Raw genomic sequence first — 8,506 nt, 5'->3', positions numbered from 1 at the left:
AACATTAATAATTATTGGAGTTAGTAACATGACATGTCTTTTAGCATGTATGGCAAAATCAGAAGAAGCGATGTCAACTATATTTTTGTAATGAAGTGAAAATACAGTTTCAATATATACTTGATAACATTATTAATCTTTTTTTCTAACTACATGGAAAAAATGCTATGTGATGGCCTGAATGTAATAAAAAAGCAAAAATTATTTTTAAATGGGAAGACATTTTTATGCACTAAATTTTCAATTTCTCCATTTAGCAAATGGAAAACTAAGGGTCAGGAAGTGCAAAACAGACTTTCATCAAGCAAGTTCCCTAAAACTCAGTGGCTAGATAGTTGGTTAATCTTGGACTCAAGTCCATGTTATCTCTTTTTCAGTTGGTTACTTAAGGGACTTTTTATGAGTAACTGGTAAACTTATTTCCAAAGCTGGTGAACCATTGTGAAAACTCAATAGCATTTAAAGGTGAAAGTGTGATTTGAGAAACTAAAGGGAAAAATACAGAGAAATCCAGAGAAAGTCTAGATCTCCTGACTCCAACAGTTTACACACAATATAGCAGGAAATTAACCATAATTTCCAGAAAAATCCCTTTCATCCTCACCAAATAACTACAGTCACTACTAGGATCAAATACGTTTTTATGTAAAAGATTTATTTTTGTAATGTTATCAAGTATTATAACTTACGTTATCTTAAAGATAAAATTCAATTAAATCCATATCAATATGTATTGACAAAAATCCTACTATATGTGATGCATTAGTTTGAATATTGTTGGGGATACATTCACACGTGTGTGCTCGCACATACACACACACATACACACACTCTTTACTGTTGTAATGTGCCACTGAGTCAACTACAACTCATAGCAACCCTATGAACAAAAGCTCTGAAGCCAATCTCATTGTCCCTTACACATCTGCCCCCATTGCTCCAATCACTGTATTAATTTATTTCATCATCCAAGTCTTCCCTTCCTGTGCTGACACTCTTTCCTTTCAAGAGAGATGTCCTTCTCCAAGGACTGGTATCTCCTGGTGACATGGCCAAAGATGGAGGTTCAAAATCTTTACCTCCAACAAGTGACCTGCCTTTACTCTCTCCAGAATAGACCTGTTTTTTCTCTTGCCAGTCCATGATATGTTCAATGCTCTTCTCCAGCACCACAACTAAAAGACAATGGTTCTTCTTCTGCCATCTTTAATCACTGTCCAGTTCTTTGATGCATATCAAGTAATTGTGGATACCATGTCCTGGTTCAGGTGCATCTTAGTCTCTAGGCTGATATATTTGCTCTTTAACACTCTTGAGAGATGCTTGACAACAGACTTTCCTAAAGGAACTTATCTTTTGATTTCCCAACTACTGATGCCAAGAGTGTTGATTGTGGATCTGAGCAAGCTGAACTTGTTAATAATCAATCTCTTCTTTGTCTATCATGATCCAGTCAATTGGCCTGGTGGTGAGTAGCTTTGTTTTCTTGATGTTGAACTTCAATCCACATTGAAGACTGCAGTCTGTAACCTTTTGCACAAACTCTTCAAATCCTTCTCAGTTTTGGTGAGTAAGATAATTTCACTGCACATCACAAGTTGTTGATGAATCTTCTTCCAATCCTGATACCACATTCTTCATGAAGTCCAGCTTCCAGTGCATCTGTTCTGCATATAGATTGAAAATATATGGAGAAAGGACACATCCCTGACATACTCCTTTCTTACTTTTGAACTGGTTTCATGCTCTGTTCATATGACAGCTTCCTAGTCTAAGCATAGATTTCACATAAGCACAATTAAGTGTCCTGGGATTCCCTTTCTTCTCAGTGTTATCCACAGTTTGTTGTGATCCACACAGTCAAATGTCTTTAAATAGTCAGTAAAACACAAATAGACATTTTTCTGGTATTCTCTGCTTTCAGCCAAGATCCATCTGACATTGGCAATAATCTAGTGCCAGAACTTCTTTTACACCCAGTTTGTATTTCTGGAAGTTCTCTTTCAATGTACTGTTCTAGTCATTTTTTTATAATCTTCAGCAAGATTCTGTTTGCATGTGATATTAGTGATACTGTTTGATAATTCCCAGACTCTATCAGATCACCTTTTTGGAATGGGAATATATATGGATTTCTTCCAATCAGTTGGCTAGATAGCTATAACCTAGAATTCTTGGCACAAGCTGGTGAGCTTATTGGGGCTGCATGAATTTGTTGAAATATCTCTACTGGTATTCTATCAATTCCTGGGACCTTACTTTTTGCCAATTTCTTCAGAGCAGCTTGAATTTCCTCACCATTGAACTTTATCACCATTGCTTCTTGATCATATACTATTTCATTAAATTCTGCATGAGTCAATTCTTTTTGGTAGAGTAACTCTGTGTATTCTTTTCATCTTCTTTTGATGCTTCCTGATTATTATTCTGCCTGTAACATCATTAAGTATTGCATTTCAAGATTTTTCAATTCCAACTCTTCACACATTTTAATGTAATATTTTGGCTTCTCGAGGTATCCTTTGATATCTTCTCTTCAGCTCATTAGCTTCGAGATTTCTTCCCTTTGTTTTGGCTTTTACAGCATTCTAGTGCAATAGTCAGAGTCCCTTCTGTTTTCCATCTCAGCCCTTTTTTATCGCTCCTAAGTTTCTGTAATGATTTCTTTCATTCTTCCTGTATGATATTCTTTATTTCCTCTGACAATTCATCTAGTCTTTGTTCATTTGTAGTTAAGGCCTCAAATCTGTTCTTTTTTAGTTATTATTTTTAATAAAATTTTATTTTCATTGTGATTTTAATGAACATTTACAGAGAAGTTAGATTTTCATTCATTCATTCTTGCACATTTTACCCCCTTGCCCTCCCTTTGTCCTCCATCAGTTCACTTTTTAAAAAATTAATTTTAATGAATGTTTTGCACACTTTCCTCCCTGCCACCACTCCCCCAGCTCACTTTTCTCTTTGCAAAGTAAAAACAAACAAACAAAAAAACCCCAAACTTTCATTGTTATACAATTACCCTCTCCCCCTAAGTCTACTCCATTATGCAGCTTTCATTCTGGGCCTTTGTCCTGACAGCAATACCTAATCATATAACCGTTTTAATTTTGTTCTTGAGATCATTTTTTAAATTCAGGTGGAGTAGACTCAAGGTTATATTTTAGTTTTTGTGAATTTGTTTTCATTTTCTTTAGCTTCAAATTGAAATTGCACAAAATTATCTAATAGTGCATTCCATAGTCAGTGTCTCGCATAGTTTTCACAGCTGATTTTGAGATTCTCCAACATCTATTTTCCCATTTGTAATCAACCTGATTCCTGTATAGTCAGTCTATCAAGTGAGGTTTGTGTGAATAGTTGCTGTTTTTAATTTTTAATAAGAGGTATTTGCAATGAATAAATCATTGATTATGCAAAATTTTATCATTCTATCTGCAGTCTCTTTTCTGTCACCAAATTAATATTTTCTAATGAACCTTCTTTCTTGTTCTCAATATTTTAATTTCAGTCACTAATTACTATTAATGAGTCTTTGTTGTGTGTTTGATCAATTTTAGACTGCAAAAATTGGTAGAAATTTTCAAGTTCCTCCTCTTTGGCTCTAGTTGGTAGTACCTATACCTGATATTTGTGTTATTAGGTTTACAATATTAGTCTGGAAACTAAGGTGCTCCTGATCTAGGCCATAGTCTTCACAATTACTTGTTATACAGCAGAAAGCTGGACAATAACTAGGGATGATAGAAAGAGAATTAATGCCTTTGAGCTGTGGTGCTGGAGAAGAATATTGAATATACCATGGACTTCCAGGGGAACAAACATGTTCATCCTGGAGAGGGTGAAGCTGGGCTGCTCGTTGGAGGCAAGGATTCTGAGGCTTTGGACATGTTGCTAGGAGGGACCAGTCCTTGGAGAGGGACGTCATGCTTGGGAGAGTGGAGGGACAGCGCAGGAGAGGAAGATGCTTTATGAGATGGATCGACACAGTGACTAGGGTAATGGGTGTGTTGGAGACAATAATGTTGGCACAGGATAGAGCAGGTTTCAGGGCTATTGTACATCAGGTCACTATGTCGCAAGTGATTCAACAGCACATAGTAACACCACCACCAGCAGGTATAATATAATAATAACACTATCAGGAAGCTCTGGTGGCCTATTGGTAAGGAGTTGCGCTGCCAAACAAAAGACAAGTGGTGTGAATCCACTAGCTGATCTGCAGGAGAAAGATGGGGAAACTCCTCCCATGAGATTGACTGCCTCTGACAACCTGCTGGAGGGTCAGCTATGGGTCAGTTTGAAAGCTAACATTGCAAAATCCTTTGCTAGTAATTATTGAATATTAGTTATTCAATCTATATTAATTTGAGGTGAGATATTTTTACAGGTTGCACCAAGATATTATAAAAAAGAACAGAAATCAAGAAATCTCAGGAACACAAAAGCACCTCCAGACATAGCATAAAACCTGGTTTGAGCTGGCATTATTTCCAATGGGTATGGTAAAATACGAGCAGAGGCACTGTGGATGAACCCTGAAACTGAAAATTACAGAGTTGCACATTTCACATTATTTCATTCATCTTCAGAGCTCTTGGAAACAGGCAGCCCTGTGCTTTACTACCATTATTTCTAAGGAGGAAGAGTAAATTCATACAAGCTAAAAGAAGCCCTGGTGGCGCAGTATATAACACACAATACTGCACTATATAGATGCGATAGAGATAGACATATAGAGATAGATAGATAGATAGATAGATAGATATGAAATATCAGTGGTTCAAGTTCACAAGTTTCTCTGCAGAAGTGAATCAGTGCCCACTGGTAAATATTTTTAGACTTAGACACCAGGTGGAGGGTTCGAAATGAGTTAGAATTGAGTCAAAGGTAGTGGATTTAGTTTTTTTTATTACAATACCAAAACCTTTTTTTAAAATTCAAACTTCCTGAAATCTGAAAGACATTTAAAAATAGAGATGAGTCACAAGACCAAACACCAATAGTTAATTATACTGAGAATGTACAACTCTCCAGTTACAATATCACAAATATGCCTGGATTTAAAAAAAGATTGTGGACACTACTCTGGACACTACAAATATAAGTTATAAATCTCTGTCTATCTGAAACTTTCCTACTATTCTTCTTGATAATTCAAGTTGAGGTTAATTGGAAATTAATGGGTGAGTTTAGTGAGGAGACAGAGTCTCCTAGAAAGAGTCAAGATAAAGCCAGAAGTCAAGACAAAATCCTGAAGATAAGATTCCATTTTTCTAATTTATTATTATTTCCCTTTTATTCAAAGGAAGTGTTTTGACATAGTTTCTTCATCATGTTTAAAAACTAATAATAGCTTGTACTTTATCAGGTTCCATGGTACTAAAGTAGATAAATAACATTTTCACAGCCATTCTCATTTTTCACTGTTTTTCATAGGTTATGATAAAATTAAGGATAATAAAGTAACTTGCTAAGATAATATAGTAAATATAAATATAGACTAAAAAATAAAATATAATAGTATAGTGAGTATAATATAAATAATACAGGAACATAAATAGGTGGAATTTTCCCAGCCTTCTCCCATGGAGCAGCTGGTGGACCTGAACCCCTACCTTCCAGAGTACAGCACAGCTTCTTGAAACTAGGCCACCAGAGCACCCTTAAAAGAAGTTGAATTCCCAGACAATCTGGTCCAAAATCTAATGCCTGAACCACTCTCCTTTTCTACCTTAGAAAAACTGGATGTGCTGTTGAATAAAAAAAATTTCATACAGTTAGTTTCCCTAAAATCTACTTTTTCAAGGCAGATAATATCTTGACAAACAGTGTCTTATAGCCAAAACACACTTTTAATGTAATCTTTTCTGATTTCCCCTCTGCTATCACCTTCTGTAAACTGGAGGTGACATCTTCCTGCCTGATTTCTGAATTTTCATCCACATCCATTTCATAAAATCTGGTCAGAGGTAGTTATTACCATTTGATGTGACATCTGTTTGACTGCAAGGTAAACAACTTCAGGGCAAGCAGGATCATGTCTGCTCCCCCTTCAATATTCCAGGAGAGCCAGAGAGAGAGCTTTGTTTTTAAGTGCAAATATTCCTAATTCAGGATCTCTGGTAGCCTAATGATAAGGAGTTGCACTGCCAACCCAAAGGAACACAATTGAAATTCTCCATCAGCTGCTCTACAAACGAAGAATGGGCAATCATTTCCTGTACAATCCACTGCCTCTGAAAAACCATTGAAGAGTCAGCTATGGGTCAGTTCCAACTCGATGTTACACAACAACCACCACAGCTACTCTTAAATTATATTCTGTAGTTAAAGTAGAGAATTAAAAAGACAATAATTGAGTGAGGCTAGCCAGATTGCCTAATGTAAAATATTTGTGATTAGGGGAGAGTACTTCACTCTATATGTCTTATATACATCCTGGTATCAGGAAGCAAAAATCAAAACTAAAATTCACTGTTGTGAAGTGGAACCAACTTATAGCTGGTTACTTATAGCTGTATTTCTGAGGCTATAAATCACCTAAGTGGAGATTGCCCATATTTTTGGTAAGGACACTCCAGAGATAGCTTAAAATCACCAAAGACTTTTGCTTCAGCAGTTCAAAACCCTAGGGACTACCCCACCAGACCTCTCCATCTGGAAGAAGGACCTTATGTTATCCAACCTGACAACGACACACAAATGCTATGTAGATCAAACTCTGAGAAGTTACTTCCAATGTTTGCTCCAATCTTCTGTTGTCGGCGCATATTTTATTATCTTCCAACTCCATTATGTCTTATGCATATTTTATAATGTTTCAACTCCATGCTGTCTTCCACACAAATGTTAAAAACAGATTTTACAAGGTAACACTTTTTTCTGTTTTATTCACTTTCATGTAATGATTAAAATGTGGCTATGCCATAAGCTTGACATTTTCCAAGTGAAACGTTTTTTTATTACCCTTAGAGGAGTGATTATTTGTAGTGTTGTATATCTTTGGATTTTAGCCCCCTTTATTTCATTCTTTAGGAGCCCCAGTTTCACAGTGTATACCATAATGAGTTGCAACCAAAAGATTGGAGAGTCCAATTCACCAGATACTCAGTGCCAGAAAGACAGGCACTCTCCTCCCATAAAGATTTACAGCCTCAAACCTGCCAGAGGATCAATATGAGTCTAAATCACCTGCATTGGCAGTGGATTTGCTAGGTTTATTTTATTTTTTGAAGTATAATACACATTATTTTAAACTGTAGAAGGTAGTGACATGAGGGAAATAAATTGTCCCAGAAGAAGAAAAGTGTATTTATTTAGCCAAACTGGAGTGGCTGAGTCTCAGAGATCACCTGGGGGCATCACTGAGTTGGAGTTTATCTCACCATTTTAAAAATAATAGCTGAGGACAAAGTGTCACCACAGTCCAGTCCGTATAATCACTGATGAAAACAAATGTGTCTCTACTTGATTAAAACTACATTAAAAAAATTAACATCATATTCAGAAAGGAGAGAAGTTTATATATAGAAATGAAGCAGTAACTGCATGTTTTCACCAAATATCCTCCTTTATCCCAGCCAACTTCACTGCTGCAGAATCAGTTCCAGCTCACAGCAATCGATCCACCATTGAGTTTCTTGTCTTCCTTCCATGGAGCTGTTTGCTGGTGGATTTGAACTACCAGAGTTGCCTGGTTGTTGGATTAGCAGTACAATTTTTTCCAGAGCATCATTTCTACTGTGTCTTTTTCAAAAGCATTTGCGTTCTAACGTCTTGGTCAGGAAAGAAATAATAAGAGGTCCAATGATTGTAATTCCTAAAGATTGGGAGACATTTTGTGTCTTCCTAAAGATGTCTAGCAAAACACGATTTACCCCAACGGTCTTGTGAATAATGGTTAGGTTTTTTCTCATCTAACTGCGCATATACTGCACTCAGAGAAATTTAGTCACCCCTTTTCCTTACTTGGCACAAAAACTCCTGTGTGGTTTGTGTCTTCTTAAGGGAAAGAAGTTATTGTTGTAGAGTCACAACTAATTAATTGTTTATCCTCCACTGGATTTTCAAGACTATGGATTATTAAAAAGAAATTGCTCATCTTTCTTCCAAGGATCCCTTGGTGGATCCAAATCTTCAGGGGAAAGTGGCCTTTGGATTGTCTATTCACCTCGCTATGGACTAGGCCCTAGGAATAGATGGTATACCAATCGATATATTTCAGCTAACAGATGCTGTCCTAGACGTGCTCACCAAGTTGTGCCAAGAAATCTGGAGAACAACGACTTGGCCAACTGACTGGAAATGATCTATATTTGTTCCCATCCCAAAGAAAGGTGACTCAACAGAGTGTGGAAATTATAGAACAATCTCAGTGATTGAACATGCAAGCAAGATTCTACTGAAGATTACCCAAAAACAACTGGAACAGCACATCAGCAGAGAACTGCCAAAAGTCCAGGCTGGGTTTAGAAGGGGTCATGGTACTAGAGATATTGTAGCT

The sequence above is a fragment of the Elephantulus edwardii genome, unplaced genomic scaffold, assembly GCF_000299155.1.
Source record: "Elephantulus edwardii isolate Elephantulus edwardi_28Jun2011 unplaced genomic scaffold, EleEdw1.0 scaffold00232, whole genome shotgun sequence".
In the NCBI taxonomy this organism is placed as follows: Eukaryota; Metazoa; Chordata; class Mammalia; order Macroscelidea; family Macroscelididae; genus Elephantulus; species Elephantulus edwardii.
The sequence above is the reverse complement of the archived record's forward strand: the minus strand, read 5'-3'. Positions refer to the sequence as shown.